The following is a 17,302-nucleotide window of genomic DNA, read 5'->3' on the forward strand; positions in this document are numbered from 1 at the left end:
TATAAAATTTGAGGGGATAATTATAATCCATGCTATCACCTCATTATCACCTCATGTATTCTATTTCATTTTATTTTATTGCCTATGAGGTAGCATCAAAAAGTTCCCAGAATTGTTACATTTAATATAAAAAAATAACCTATTTACCTAAGTTTTAATATCATCTCCTTTGAAATAGTCACCTTGTGCAGCAATCCACTGGTCTGAGTATTACTGCCACTTTTGGAATCCGGCCTGGAATTTTTTTCATAAGGTAGTTGAGGACCTTCTGCAATTCACTCTCAATCTCGACAGCAGTGTTAAAACAGTGACCTTTGAGTTGTATTTTCTTCTTGGGGTAGAGATGGAAGTCTGCAGGTGTTAAATCTGGTGAATAGGGTAGATACAGAAGTGATACCATGTTATTTTTGCCAAGAAACTTATGAATGAGGAGAGATTGGTAACAGGGTGCATTGTCGTCATGAAGAATCTAATTCTTCGTGCTCCTAAGATCCAATCACTTTCACCAAACGTCCTCCCTCAAATGCTTCAAAACACTGCCGCAGAACTCTTGATTGATGGTCTGACACTGGGGGATTAATTCTCAATATGCAATATCACATTTCTGGGGGTGATGCTCATGGCAGGTCTTTCAGATTGCTCATCACCTTCCAGGGATGTTCTTCTATGTTTGAATTGCCCTTACCACTCAAAACATTGCGTACAACCCATTCCTTTATCTCTGTAAGCTAGCTGAAACATGTTCAATGTCTTTGTCGCAGACTTCGCAAGTTTAACACAAAATTTCATGTTGGCTCTTTCTTCCTGTCCTTGACAAAATCACAGACAACATACAGGTAATCACAAAAACACAAATTTCACAACTTGCAAAGTAAACACAGTGATATCATTTGGCACACTACTTCATGAATGTCACTGCTAGCTCTCAATGTGCATGCAAGCATGAGCTACCATCAGTTGGCACACTACAGAACTAGTCCAGGAACAATTTGATACCACCTCACACATATAAAGATAGATATATAAGGCAGTGAGCTAGCAGAATCGTTCATCTGCAGTACAAGATGCTTAACAGTATTTTGTCTGTCAAAAATCCACCGAGGCCGACTTTGTCTTTCATTTTATTTCTGTAGGGGGTGATTATTGAAATAAAAACCAGTTGCATACTGGGGCTGATGTAATCAACTAGCCCCTCATCACAAATTTCAGGCCTTATGCCTATAGTAAAAAGGATTAATAGGCATGTATATATATATATATATATACATGTATATATAGATGCATATCCTGGTACAGGACGTCAAAAAAGGAACGGGAACATAAACAAAGCACAATAAAACGAACTTTTTTTACAGACAACAGAATGAACACATAGGAAAACAGACGAGCCACTTATGGAACTTTTCCTTCATCAGTTGCCTCTATTCTAAACTAGGCGTTTCGTAAAAATTAATAAATTAGGAGAACAGAGATTTACATATCTAGGTTTTATTATACAGTCACTCACATCTTTCCTTGTTAGTACCAACATGTGTTTCTGCTACACGTCAGTGCACACTGCAAATTTTACATCTCGATGTGCATTTTGGTGTTAATTACTGATGCTGCTTTATCAGGGTAGAATTTAACTGCCTTTCTCAGATACCATCTAGCAGAGTACTAGCCTAACCAAAATTGTTCATATGTTAGTGTCCCTAAAATAACCTAGATTTTGACCTTTTCATCCTGGCTGGTGAGAAAGACAAGTCTCTGGCTGTCCCAAACTGGGTCAGTAATCCACTAATGCATTTAAGTTCATGTTCCTATTCCATCTTACCATTCTTCAATGTAAAATAGTATTATATATATATATATATATATATATAATACCAATAATATATGAGCATATGCATATATACGTACATGTATGTACATACCTACATCTACATGTATATATAGATGCATACCTGGGTACAGGACATTGCAAAAAGACGTGGACAAAATGATAAACAGAGTACAGAAAACACACAGGCCACATAGAGAACATTTCCTTCATCAGCTACCACCATTCTAAAACTAAGCGTTTTGAAGAGTTAGGGCAAGACGCATTGTTAGAATGGCTCTTCCCACGGACCACAAATTAAATTTGTACTGTTGAGAAATGTAGTGGCATGACTAAGGAAACAAGCTACGCATGTTTAAGTATTGCATAAATAAGATGTCTGGCAATATAGTGGTTTGATGTACAAATTCATGGAATAATTCTCTCTTGAGAAACAAGCAAAGACATCTAGCTGTAGAATCCTACCTTAATGAGTTTCATTCAGGCGATAGGTGTACAATGATTTAGACATTGATGCTATACATATATGAAAAAATGTATGGAGACAGTGTGTTTATGGGGCAAAATATATTTACATAGCTGCATAAAAAGAAATGTGCATTTAGTCTAGTTTTACAAAAGGCCAGACATTTGAAAAATGGAAATCAAGTAAATAAATCAACTTTCTTTAAATTTACTAATTTCACATGTTTTGAACTTACTGACTGACATACGAGTGAAGAAAAGTAGTATCCAATCATTCATTACATTTTAAGTAAATAACTATAAGATACACACTCTCACTTTCTTTCTCTCTCTCTCTCTCTCTCTCTGATGAATTAAAACACTCCTGATGGGGTGATAATAAGCGGTGAAGCTAGTTGAGCTTGTTTTCCAATCAGTTCTTCATGGAGATAACTCTGGTTTAACTGCAGGGTTTGTTTACACAGAATGTTTCAGTGAATATTTATTACATGTATACAAGAAGATATATATCAACAAACTTATCCACAAACAATCAATCTCTATGATTTAGTTCATTAAAATATATTTATATACTTTATAAATAGAAAATATTCAAATGCAATACATCCTGGAGTATATTTCATGAGTTTTTAGCAGTAGAGTATTTATAACAGGATGACCAGCTTTACTATTATTATTGATTTTCAATTTTCAATTAACTCTGATATACTATTTAGAAAATGATAGCTTGTAGCTATACGGAAATGTGGTTTAGTTTGGACATGGATAAACTAATTTACATGTTGTTAGTTTCATAACTGTTAAAGATTCTCTTCAATATAAACACAACATGAAATCTAATACTTCATTATACAGAAATTAATTTGCTGTCTCAGTCTTTCAGTTAATTAACATGATGAGTTTCCAACAGTTGTACAAATATGAAAATTTGCTAAAACTGGTGTCTGCTTTTCATTGTACATTCCATAAATTGCTATCAGCTACTGTGTTTCTGTCTGTCTGTCTCTCTCTCTCTGTAGATTAAATGATGTAAACACTGCTGACAGGCTTATAAATACCAGTGAAACTTCTGAAGTTTTTCTGTAGAGATAACCATGTAGTTTAAACTTAGAATCTATTTGAGCAATGAGACTAAATAGGTATTTATTAAATGTATGGCTGTGAATTTATTTACAACTTAAAAGGCTTAATGACAGTAGTATATTTATTGTATGAAAGATTGCTGAATGATAAGAATATGTGGCAGAGTGAGGAACTACAAAACTAAATAGAACCAGCTATTGTTATTGATGGTTATATAGTTGGAATGACAATTGAGGAAATGAAGGCAGAGAAATTAACCAGACCAGTAATGATATTTGCTAATCATCATCATCTACATTGTTTTATCATCTACTTTTCCATAATTACATGAGTTGTATGGAAATTGTTGAGGTGAATCTTCTATGGCCAGATGCCCTTGCTATTACCAACCATCACTTGTTTCCAAGCAAACTAATATTTCCCCATAACCAGACATGTTTTCTCAGAAGACTGGAAATGACTGATGCTGCTTTCATGATGGTGACATTCATTCACAACATTTAGATGATGTCAGAATAAGTAGTCAGTAACATTTACATGTGCATACAAGTGCATGAGTACACTAACACACACACACACACACACACACACACACACACAGATACACACACACACATGAATACACAAATATATGAGAGGTCTCTCTCAGTTTTCATTTAATATACCCACTCACAAGACTTTGGTCAGTCTGGAGCTAAAATAGAAGACATTTACCCATGACGCCACATAGTGTAATTGAACCTGAAACCATGTATCTGGGAAGCAAACTTCTTACCATACAGCCACATCTGAATCTATACAACCTTGATGAAGTCAGATATGCACCAGTAAAGGACACAATCAATCATGTAGTCCAAGAAAGGATCGTTCATATTTACTGACAGAACAGTATTGTCGTCGTCAATTTATTGACCAAGTTATGAAAAACTTCCAGCACAACTGTTTTGAAAGAAAATTAGTTTAAATGAGATGAAACTTGGACATGTGCCAGAGCTAGTTACAACTCTGAAATCTGGTGGTTGCTAAGAAAAAAGACAAAGTATAGATAAATGAATGCATTGTGAAAGTCATGAAAGCCAACTACAAAAATGCTGTCAGTAAGGTGAGAATTGGCAATGAGTTCAGTAAGGAATTCATCAATCAAGGCTTGTTTCTCAATTTCTTCCTGTTTATTGAAGTTTACAAGCTATAATAGAGGAGATGAAGACTTGCTGTGCATGGGAGTCACTGTATGCCAATTAGTTTATTAAAGAATTTGGGAAAAATCTCAAATATGGAAGAAAATCTTAGTATTAGGAAGTCATGCAATTCTCTGCTGACTTTCTGAGCAGTTAACATGCTTGATATGCAGAAAAGAATGTAAAAGCAAATTATAGGTGACAAAATGTAGTTAAGTCATAGGCAACATAGGAAAGAAGGATTTTGTGGAGAAATTCATATACAGCAGAGGTGCAAGAGTGGTGAACAGGAAGTGCCCACATGAAATAAATTCTTTCAAAAAGTAGGAATGCTCATTAGTAGTTGACAAATTCTATTACCTAGTTGACCTAATTAGCAGTGGGAAAGAACTTTCTGAAAGCTGAGTAGCCTGGAAAATGAACAAGTGAAGAAAAGTTCAGAGTTATGTTTTCTGCTGGCAATAAAAGGTTTCTGATTTACAATAAAGAGTAGATTGCATGATGCTTGTGCACAGCATGTGAAATTGCATAGTAGTGGTACATGTATATTCAATGTGCAGAATTTGTGAGTGATGGAAGAAAGGGGGTATGTTCCTTTGAATGTGTAATGTTAGATTTCATGAATAACATGGTGCAAATGAACTGAGATAAAAACTAATTTTAAGAAAACTCAGATGTAATAAAAAATAAGACAGGTCTGTTGCAAACATATGAAGGTTAACAGTTGGATAAACATGTGCTAAACAATGTAATTAGAAGATCAAAGAAAGACATGAGAAAGATCAAGGAAATATATGAACAGAAATGGGGAAATCTGAACTTGCACAGCTGAACCTCACAAAAGAAGAAGAGAAAGTTCCTAAACAGTGTGTTGGAGAAGACCCATCTTACAAAGGGAAAATGCAGGGTAAGCTGGCACAAAGTGATAGTGATATCAATGGTAACATTAATATATAACTTCTTACATATCTGTATCTACTTATATATATTTATATATCTTTCTACCTGGCATTCAGTTACCATTTATCCTCTCCATTTCTCCATGACAATCATTATCTATACATGCTTGCTATCATCTCCAACCACACTTCTGCCTTTTTGCCCAAATCTTCCACTTGCCCCTTTTGGTTTTACAGAGAATGTATGGCTGATTTTGTCTCTTAGCATGATGGAGGTTACAAGGTGATATTTCTCTATGAGTTACTACTCTCATTCCATTGCTATGGTCATAAGACAATATGTCGTGAACTCCTTGTTTGTTTCATTTCACATTTTTTATCTGACATTCATCATTATACAGTTAGTTTTTCACATTTTTTTCTCATCATTGATCATTTCTTTTCATGCACACTCATTTCTAACCTTGCTGAAATTGAGATGATTTCCATTAGACAACTACTGAAAGGATCAGCCTTCGACATATCCATTAATGTTTTATCATTATGTGTGAATGTGTGCATATATATATATGTGTGAATGTGTGCATATATGTGTGAATGTATGCATACATGTGTGAATCTGTGTATATATGCCACAGATGGGTATAGCAAGTCTTATATTAACTCCTTGTATTTTGTGAAATGAAAAACTGGAGGTACTCCAGTGTTTATATTCATGGTGCAATTGGAGAGTTTGATAGGACAAATCTTTGTACATGAGGGCAGGATTGGAAAATCACTCTTACAATTAAAGGAGATTCCTTGGATGGAAAAAGTTCTTTAGTATATTTTTCTCAGTGAAGCAAAGCTTGCATCTTCTACTACTGTTAAAATAATGTTTGCATTTTCCCTGTATCCTCCACACAATGTCGTAACACACAGCATTTTTCTTCACTGTCCTGGTGTGCCATGCTAGAGATGTGACATATCGCTTCTCTTGAATGTCAAACAAAAACTCGTAGTAGTTGAATCTGGTCTTGAAGATACCTGTCACATCCACATCTTTTGCATGTCTGTCACTCTGTTTGGATTCTTTGATGTCATCTCCATCTCATACAAACTAGTTTCTGTACTGCAATGGTAGTTAGGTAGGCATGTGATGTTAGCTCTGCATGAGCAGCCTCCTTCCATTTCAAGTTTTTGCCTTCTTAATAATATTTTCATTTTGCTTGGAGCACATCTAAACGTACCCTCAAGGTGTGTATTAAATATTTTCCTGAATATACGTGCTTGGATGAAATGATTATTGATTAAACTAAGGAAGATCCTGGCTGCACAAGATTTTACATTCAGAGAAAATGGGGCCATTTTCCTTGATAAGATTAGGTTTGGGCATATACTTAATTCTATCCTCAAAATCTCTGGCTGCTAGTGCCTTGTAGTACAGGATTATGGTCTCAAAAATCTCCTTACTTGAAGATAGACTGGACATTTTCTGCTAACATTCTCGACCAGGCTTCTGAAAAATATGGTTGGATGACAGGAACCTGCATTAATATATTTCAGCCTCTTCTTCAATTTTAAAAAGTGTTTATAGGTACCTGTGTAAAACCTAATGCCACATCTAAGAAAGCTACCCTCAGATTGGTTTCTATTGTATCTTTGAGCTCTGAAGAATTAAGGGTGTGAATTAGATTTTTCTTAAGTCTCTAGAATGTATGTATATTACATTTCCAACACCATCTGTTTCTCTTTCTTTCTCTCTCTCTCACACACACACACACATTTTGACAGTCTCTCTAGGTCTTTCTCTAACTCTATCTGTCCTTCCTCTCGCTAGTGGGGCAGCCAAGTATCTCCTCCATAGTAAGACACCTATCTCTATATCTCTATTATAATCTAATCTCTCAGAGGGGGTCTTCATCTCACAAGTCACATGGTGACCCCATTGTTGTTGGTGACACAAAAAGCACCAGTGCTGCTACCATATAAAAAGCACCCTATGCACTCTGTATTGTAGTTGGCATTAAGAAGGGGTATCCAAGCCATAGAAATCATGCCAAGGCAGAGGATGGAACCTGGTTCAGTTTTCCAGCATGCCAACTCTTGTCAAAACGTACAAGCCAAGACAAACATTAAATAATGATGATGATAGTCTCACACACACACAGACACACACGCACATACATACATGTATGCATCTGCCAAAAGCCTGCAATAAGTAGCAGAGCACAGCGCTAGAGAAGATCAACCCAACCTTTACTGTCATGAAAAATGGATGCAAAATGAACATGTCACACACATGCATATACTTACATACAAATGATTACACCTATATGTACTATTGTAAGCATTATCAAAACTCCATAAATGGTCAGATGTTTTATTAGACAATCTTTTCACATATTCCTTAGCTAGCTTTCCTCAATTAAATTAAATTTAAAATTTTAAAGAATTCTTCAGATATATTAGTAAAGATATAGCTTCAGCATGAAATTTTTTTGAGTACTCAAATATTTCTATAAACTATTAAAACTGTTTGTTTTTAAACCTTTTAAGCATGCAATGAAAATCATTTCCTTGAAAATTCCTGCTGTATCTCTGAATATTCTCTTATTTCCCTTCATGTAGATCTTTAAAAATAATTTTATTAAATTGATTTTTAGGTTGATGGTTTTTAAACATTTTTGATATTGTTGTTTTTTTGTGATTGCCAAATCTTTTTATTCATGCAATACTAAAGAAATAGGAAAGATCTTGAGATGCTTGTTCCTAAAAAGTAAAAGCTCTTAGACATAAAATGAAGAAATATATAATTTTGCAAGTGCAGCTTTTAGTGTAGTTTTGTTAAGGTTTCAACAATAATTGAACAATATTTCGTGGTTCATTCATAAAATATGTTTATACATGCTATCTATGATATACACATGCATAAATATGTTTGCTGGTGTGTGTGCATGTTGTGTAAATATATATATTAAATGTGTGTGTGTTTGTGTGTTCATGCATGCATATATATCTATATCTATATCTATATTTATCTATGCATACATATGTATATATGTGTGTGGGTCTGCTATATTGGTATGTTCCTATATTTATGCATGTAGGCACAGAAACATGTCTACCCATCATAATGTATTGTGAACGTTTGTATACCTGCTGGTTGCTGTCTATTGGAAATAAAGTGGTACATGTGTCTGTGTGTGTGTGTGCATACTAATATGTGTGTGTGTGAGAAATGTGAAAAATGAGTTATTCAATGTGTGAGCATGGTGTGTGAGCAGTATGTGTCATGTGTTTTTGTATGTGTTGCAGTATTTCTGTGAATATTTGATATATGTACACATAAAGGATATACACAAGCGCATACAGAAATATAGTCTCACCCATGCATTTTGAAAAATTGGAAATCAAAATACTGCTAAGGATTTTTCATCAAAATCAGTTTTGATATGTAGTTTTCTTTTTTAATTCTGCAGAAATGGGTAACTCATATATCTCAGTTAATTAATTATATATGTTGGTAACATAATTATATAACTGGTAATGCTTTTACTCTCTTTAAACAGGTGTAGAACACAATTAAATTATGAATTATATGTAAAATTATACTTTTCTGCATTTTATTCACTCTTGTTATGTATACATATATCTATAAACGGAGCTATTGATATATGCATTTGTATATGTGTGTATACATAATATATATATGCCCATATATATGTATATGTATATAGGTGTATATATATATACATACACATATATGTATACATGTATATAGGTGAGTATGACCTTCGAAAATTAGGCCTCAGCATGGCAATGACTTCTGACCGAGACCTTTGGAAATATGCTGTGCGTGAGAAGAACCAGCAAGCCAAGTGAGACCAAAATTCAAGGCTTCTGCCAGTGATATAGCCAGCCCACTTATGTGTACCTTTCCTTCATTGGACACTAATCTCAGCTTGCGAAGACCTCTTGAGGCAAGCAAAAGCGAAATTGTAATGGCACCTGTACCAGTGGAATGCTAAGAGCACCATTCGAGCGTGATCATTGCCAGAGCAGCTGTCTGGCTTCCACGCCAGTGGCACATAAATAACACCATTTGAGCATGATCGATACCAGTGTCGCCTTCCTGGCACTTGTGTCGGTGGCATGTGAAAAGACATTCAAGCGAGATCATTGCCAGTGCTGCTGGACTGGCTCCTGTGCAAGTGGCATGTTAAAATACACCATTTCGAGCATGGCCGTTGCCAGTACCGCCTGACTGGCCTTCGTGCCGGTGGCAAGTAAAAGCACCCACTGCACTCTCGGAGTGGTTGGCGTTAGGAAGGGCATCCAGCTGTAGAAACTCTGCCAAATCAGATTGGAGCCTGGTGTAGCCATCTGGTTCACCAGTCCTCAGTCAAATCGTCCAACCCATGCTAGCAAGGAAAGCGGACATTAAATGATGATGATGATGATACATGTATATAGGTATGTGTGTGTGTGTGTGTGTGTGTGTGTGTGTATATATATATATATATATATATGCATGCATACATATTCATGCACACATGCACACATACATATTTACATTTGTTGTATAAATGCTTTTACTTGTTTCAGTCATTTGGCTGCGACCATGCTGGAGTACTGACCTAATATATAAATATAAATATTGATGGGTATACATAAATACATACATAAATAGATTCATTCATTCATTAATTAGTTTTTACTTGTTTGAGTCATTGCACTGCTGCCATGTGAGGGCAGGTGGACTTCTTTCAGTTTCTGTCAATGAAATCCACTCACAGGACTTTAATCTGCCTGGGGCTATAATAGAAAATACTTGCCCAAGTAAGACTGAACCCCAAACCACATGGTTGGGAAGCAAGCTTCTTAACTACATGGCCAAGCCTACACCTATATGGCATATATATTTCTGTGCATGTTTGTATGTATATACTGTTGTGGCTATACAGACATATATATATATACATACATATATATATATATACATATATATATATATATATACATATATATATATATACATACATATATATATATATACATATATATATATATATATATATATATATATATATATATATATATATATATATATATATATATATATATATATATATATATATATATATATATATATATATATATATATATATATATATATATATATATGTATATATATATATATGTATATATATATATATGTATATATATATATATGTATATATATATATATGTATATATATATATATGTATATATATATATATGTATATATATATATATGTATATATATATATATGTATATATATATATATGTATATATATATATATGTATACATATATATATGTATATATACATATATATATGTGTATATATATATATATATGTATATATATATATATATATATATATATATATATATATATATATATACACACATATATATCAATATTTGCTTTATAAAATATTTAATAACACTCACAACTACATGAGCATCTTTGAACTTTCCATTTCTTTTTCTTTGAGTATTTATCTGAAATGGAGAAAGATAATGAAGAAAATAATCCCTGAATTTAAAATGTGTCACGATTATCAATATCCAAGTGATATAAAATAAAAACATATTTCATATGAAATAAAATATTACATATATATATATATATATATATATATATTATATAGCTTATAACATATATGTATAATAGCACATAATATGAAATGAAAATATAGCATATAACATGAAATAGAAACAAAGGATGTTATATTAAATATGATATACAATATATCATACATATAATGAAATATATGTAATAAAATATTATATATACATATTATATAGCTTATAAATTATATATATATATATTATAACATTTAATATGAAATGGAAATGTAGCATACAACTTGAAATAGAAACGTAAGATGTGATAGGAAATATGATATACAATATATCACATAAGATATAATATACTATACAGAACTCAATATAAAAATATTTATCCCATAATTTTATTCTCAAGATAAAAGCTTTGTAGTATTGAATGATAATTTAATGCGATGCCATCCAACATGTCACATGAATATTGCTCCCAGGTTGCGGGAGTCTCTTCATTTAAGACATTAAGAAGTTTTGAAATTACATTTATATTTATGTATTTTGAAGGTTAGTGGAGTAGAAAGAAAATGTTTGTTTTATATATATATATATATATATATATATATATATATATATATATATATATACACACACACACACACACATATATAGATAATGAGATTGAAAACTCTCAAAAGATCATATTCCATTCCAACCTCAGTCATTGAATTATAGATAAACAGAAAAGTATTTACCCACTAATTTAGCTTATCTGAAATTTTGTGGCCTGCAGGATTTTATTCTCGAAAGCAATATTGTCCATGATTCTGTTTGAACAGAGCAGAGCAAGACTTATCAATTAAATCAATATCTTTTAATGACTGGTTCTTGTTTTATACATCCCAGATGAAGAATTGGTAATAGCAAGTATAAGAAGTATTGAACTTAGAATAATTATCCATAAAAATCATGATGCCTGCTCTCTGCAACAAATCTGTTATCTTGGCAATGTCTCTGTTATGTCACTATATAAATAGATGATATGGCAGAATTATAATCATTCTCTCCTGGTTTTAGAATATATGCACCATAATCCTGTGTGTTGTAAGAGATGCCTAAAAGTGTCATAATCATCATCGTCAAAGTTCACTGTCTGTTTTCCATGCTGGCATGGTTTGGATTTGCTCAAACTCCAATTGTCTGTTTTAGTCTGGTTTCTATGGCTGGATGCCCTTCCCAATGCCAACTACTTTACAGTTTGTAATGTGCTTTTTACATGGAACTAGCACAGCTGCTTTATACGTGGCACCAGCACAGGTGTTTCATACATGACACCAGCACAGGTGTTTCATACATGACACCAGCACAGGTGTTTCATACATGACACCAGCACAGGTGTTTCATACATGACACCAGCACAGGTGTTTCATACATGACACCAGCACAGGTGTTTCATACATGACACCAGCACAGGTGTTTCATACATGACACCAGCACAGGTGTTTCATACATGACACCAGCACAGGTGTTTCATACATGACACCAGCACAGGTGTTTCATACATGACACCAGCACAGGTGTTTCATACATGACACCAGCACAGGTGTTTCATACATGACACCAGCACAGGTGTTTCATACATGACACCAGCACAGGTGTTTCATACATGACACCAGCACTGGTGCTTTTACCTGTCACTGGCACAGATGCCTTTTATGTGAAACTGACATGGGTGTCTTTTTATGTGGCACCTAAAAGGATTACTCTTTTACTTGTTTCAGTCATTTGACTGTGGCCATGCTGGAGCACCGCCTTTAGTCGAGCAAATCGACCCCAGGACTTATTCTTTGGAAGCCTAGTACTTATTCTATCAGTGTCTTTTGCCGAACCGCTAAGTTACGGGGACATAAACACACCACCATCGGTTGTCAACGATGTTGGGGGGACAAACAAACACACACATATACATATATACGACAGGCTTCTTTCAGTTTCCGTCTACCAAATCCACTCACAAGGCTTTAGTCAGCCCGAGGCTATAGTAGAAGACACTTGCCCAAGGTGCCACACAGTGGGAGTGAACCCGGAACCATGTGGTTGGTAAGCAAGCTACTTACCACACAGCCACTCATTGGTGATGAAAGAGTTATCTGACTGTAAAACACTGCCACAAAATAGGAATCATGTTAAGTTCCATATTGGTGATCACTATGCCAACCCCTTCAGCAAGAAAACTGTACTTAAAGTAAATGCTTATAGTATGTTGTTGTGGTGAAATTATAGCATATGTACCTAAAGAACTAAGGCATTGTGGATGAATGAAACTGATAATTATTTGAAGGATGTAAAATGGAATATGAACTAACAAGAGAAATGCTGATCATGGGTACATCTCCTGATGCAACATTTCTTGACTTCAATACCAAGCTGCACCATATTGAACATGCATTGTGTTACACTGTACTATATCACACAGCACTATACAATAATATGCCACGCTACACCTTGCTACACTACACTACATTATACTGTACTATACCTCACTATATTATATTACTACATACTGCACACTACAATACAAGCCATACAACATAATGGTATACAATGCTTTGTGATATAATATCATACACCACATTGCTTTATCCCTAGCATGCATCACCATGCAACACTTCAGTGTTGCTTGGCTGATTTAAGGTGCATTCATTTATTCTTCTCAGCTAATTTGGTTGGTTTGTTATAAAGTTTCTCTTATTGATTGTACAACTATAACTCAGCATCAAATTATTTCTATCAAATTATTTTTCGTATCAGCTATTAATAGAGAATTGTTTATTTATTTGTGCTGGAAGGCTTTTAGACTTAATATTTAATAAGAGGGAGAAGGTAACTCATATACTGTTTCAGTATTTTTCCTTACTCTTGGACAGTAGGGAATTAGGTGTACATATGATCTTATTTTCCAGTCACTAAGCTCCTAATGCTTTACTGTGGTAGGTGGTTGCATTGCCAAAAATTGAAAATTTCTTTATTTCATTACAGGTTAGAGAATCTAATTCACAGAATTATAAGTAAATGTAAATTTTTCATTAGGTTTGCTATTATGAATGCGTTTGTAATTATGTTGCAAATAATATTTATAAAATTTTCATAATTGGGTGAGGAGTAATAGTTATTTTTCAGCTGAAATTATCAAAAGTATTAATTAAGTTTTTATTTTATGTGTCCAGTATCTTTTATTGGCATGCTGGTTATAGTCAACTCATCAGTTTTACATAAGCCTGTATTTATTGCAATGAATTTTGTTTTGAATATTTCAAGAATATATATAGACATTAAAGAGATAAGCAATGTTGCAAGTCTATAAAACATTATGCATATTTGTTAAAAGATGTTAAATCAGATGAACATGGTTTTTGATGGATAAAATTTAGCAAGAATTATTTTTTATGTTTTCCATCAGATTAATTTTTTCTCATATCTATACATCTGCTTTGAGAATGATATACATAATACAATAGCAACTCACAAGTGGTGATCTTCTTGAAATGCAATATGTCTTGAAATGAAATACTTCATTCAATACTATTTATTACCAAGAAAAAATGACTTGTAGCAAAGACTTCAAAGGCCAAGATATATGCATATATGCAGTAAATAATAAATTTTTGAAATTAAACAGTTATCTTGCAATTTTGTAATTTTAAGAGAAATATGTGGCTGTGTGGTAAGAAGCTTGCTTCCCAACCATAGTTCAATCCCACAGCATGGCACCTCGATCAAGTGTCTTCTACTATAGGCTTGGGCCAAACAAATCCTTGTGAATGGATATGGTTGATGGTAACTGAAGCCCATCATATGTATGTATGTGTGTATATATCTATGTATATGTGTATTTGTGTCTGTACTTGTTCCTCACCATCCCTTGCCAGCTAGGATCGATTTGTGGATGGCTCCATGACTTAGCAGTTTGGCAAAAGAGACAGAACAAGTACCAGGCTTATATGGGAAAAAAAAATAATAAGTACTGGGGTTATTTTGTTTATTTGACTAAAACCCTGCAAGGTGGCACCACAGTCCAATCACTACTTTCTTATGCTTTACTTTTGTTTTGCAGTAAATAGTTAAGATAAACTTTCTCCCTACTATATATATATGTGTGTGTGTGTTTATACATACTAGCAGCTAAGCCCGGTTTCACCCTGTCAGAGAATGAAGTGAAGAGAGAAATGAAGACATAAAAAAGAGGAAGAAGTGGATACGAAGTGGATACGAAGTGGATACGAAGTGGTGTTTGGGCGACGGATCTTGGTAGAAAAAAAAAGAATGTCATGGTGAGTTAGTAAGGAGAGCAAAGCAAGACTGGACTTACGTGGGCTGGCAGGACGATGAAAAATTGCGGAGTTGAAATTGGAGCAGTTGAAGTTGCCGTTGTTATCATTGGAGTGCCTCTTGATAGACAACATTCTTCGTCCTTCCCTCAGGTGCACAAATAGAAAGACCATGGGGACGGCCAACGTACCATTGTGCATGTGAGAATACTTCTTCTGTTAGATTCAAACCAACCACTTGCACTGATTGTCCCTGCACCTTGTTGATTGTCATGGGAAAGCAGAGTTTGATGGGAAATTGCATCTGTTTAAACTTGTAGGTCATATCGGAGTGGGTAAGGGACATGGAAGTTATAAGTATGTCTTAGCCAGCGGCCGGTTCATTCAAGATTGTTGCCTACAGAACTCGGGAGCACAATCTTTTGATAATCATCCGCGTACCATTGCACATTAGTGGAGCATCTAAATTCCTTAGCATCATGATTGACGCGCCAACTTTCAGATGCAGTTTGTAAGCTGGTAGTTATGCTCCCCCCCCCCTTTTGTCAGATTTGTCATGGGCCGGCCGGTGTATCTCATACATATGGGAAGCTGGATTAAATTTTTCATCAACACAGGGGAGCTGAAATAAATTTTTTCAATGTCCAAGGGAAGCCAAATCACGAAAAGTTTGAGAAATGCTGATCTATAACGATGGTTTTTATTTAGGCACATCGTAAAAGTAATTATAATGAATTGCTTACTATAAAGAAAAGTATGTTTTTTCAAGCAAACACAGTTAGAAAAAATATTTACCATTTCAAGTCATCACTAAAAGCAAGGCTCATCAGTTTTTGAATGAAATAATAATTTTATTCTTTTATTCTAAGTTGTAAATTTTGCCCGAGAAATAAAGCAAATAATCACCAAATGCATTGTTAAAAATCTGCAACTCGATAGCAAATATCTCCATATTGATTAGAAATGCATAAATTTAATAATAACAATGTATTTGAGATTCCACTTCGAATGACATGAGTGTTTTTATTTCACTTTTGACATGTAATACTTAAATAGTGGAGGAGATATGATGTTGCTGTGGGCTGGAAGTATGCAAGAAGTTAAAATTTGATTTTGACTAAAACACAACTGGGACCCTAAGTAAGGCATGTGTAAAATTTGAATGAAATTTGTTGTGTAGTTCTGGAGTTTTAGGGATTCAGTACAGAAGCCAAGGAGGAGCTGACTATTTTCACTACAGTTTCCAATTTCTTCTCTCTTAGTTACATTTGGCCATAATCGGTGGTCCTGTCCTCCTCGAGCATTAAAGTCATCCAAGAGCAGGATGACTTTAATACTCAAAAAGGACAGGACCATGTGGTACCCAGTTGCTGCTAAAATGCCTCTTTGATGTCTTCCTCTGCATCAAGTATTGGGGCATAAGCACTGGGTCATGAAGTGGCATGCATATTATCCTAGGACATGGAATGCATATTATTATGAGGTGCTTGTTGATGGCTTTCGGTGCCAGGCTGTGCCTTCTGACAAGCTAACTCCTGATGGTAAAACCAACACCATAGTCATGTGGATCTTCCTGGTTTTTGCCCTTCCAAAAGAAGGGGTAACCAGCTCTGGTTTCTTCCCACTGGCCTTCTTCTGGTATGCAGGTCTCACTTAAAGCAACAATGTCAACTTTGGCAAGTTCCCTTGAAATGAGTACTGTTCTTTGCTCAGAACATACTGTGCCCTTTCAGTCTGAGAGAGTTTGTACATTGCAGGACCCACTAATGCAGTTCCATAAACCAGGTGTATCATGTGACTACTGATGTATAGCCCACATTTTCTAGGGCCTTCTCTATTTGAGGTGGGCAGCAGTACTCCTAAAAAGGACTTCCCAGTTGCACATGCAGGATCAGATTCCTGTGTCATCATAGGTCACAGGAAACTGACCATCACATA

The sequence above is a fragment of the Octopus bimaculoides genome, chromosome 8 (genome assembly GCF_046866305.1).
Source record: "Octopus bimaculoides isolate indiv1 chromosome 8, ASM4686630v1, whole genome shotgun sequence".
Taxonomy (NCBI): domain Eukaryota; kingdom Metazoa; phylum Mollusca; class Cephalopoda; order Octopoda; family Octopodidae; genus Octopus; species Octopus bimaculoides.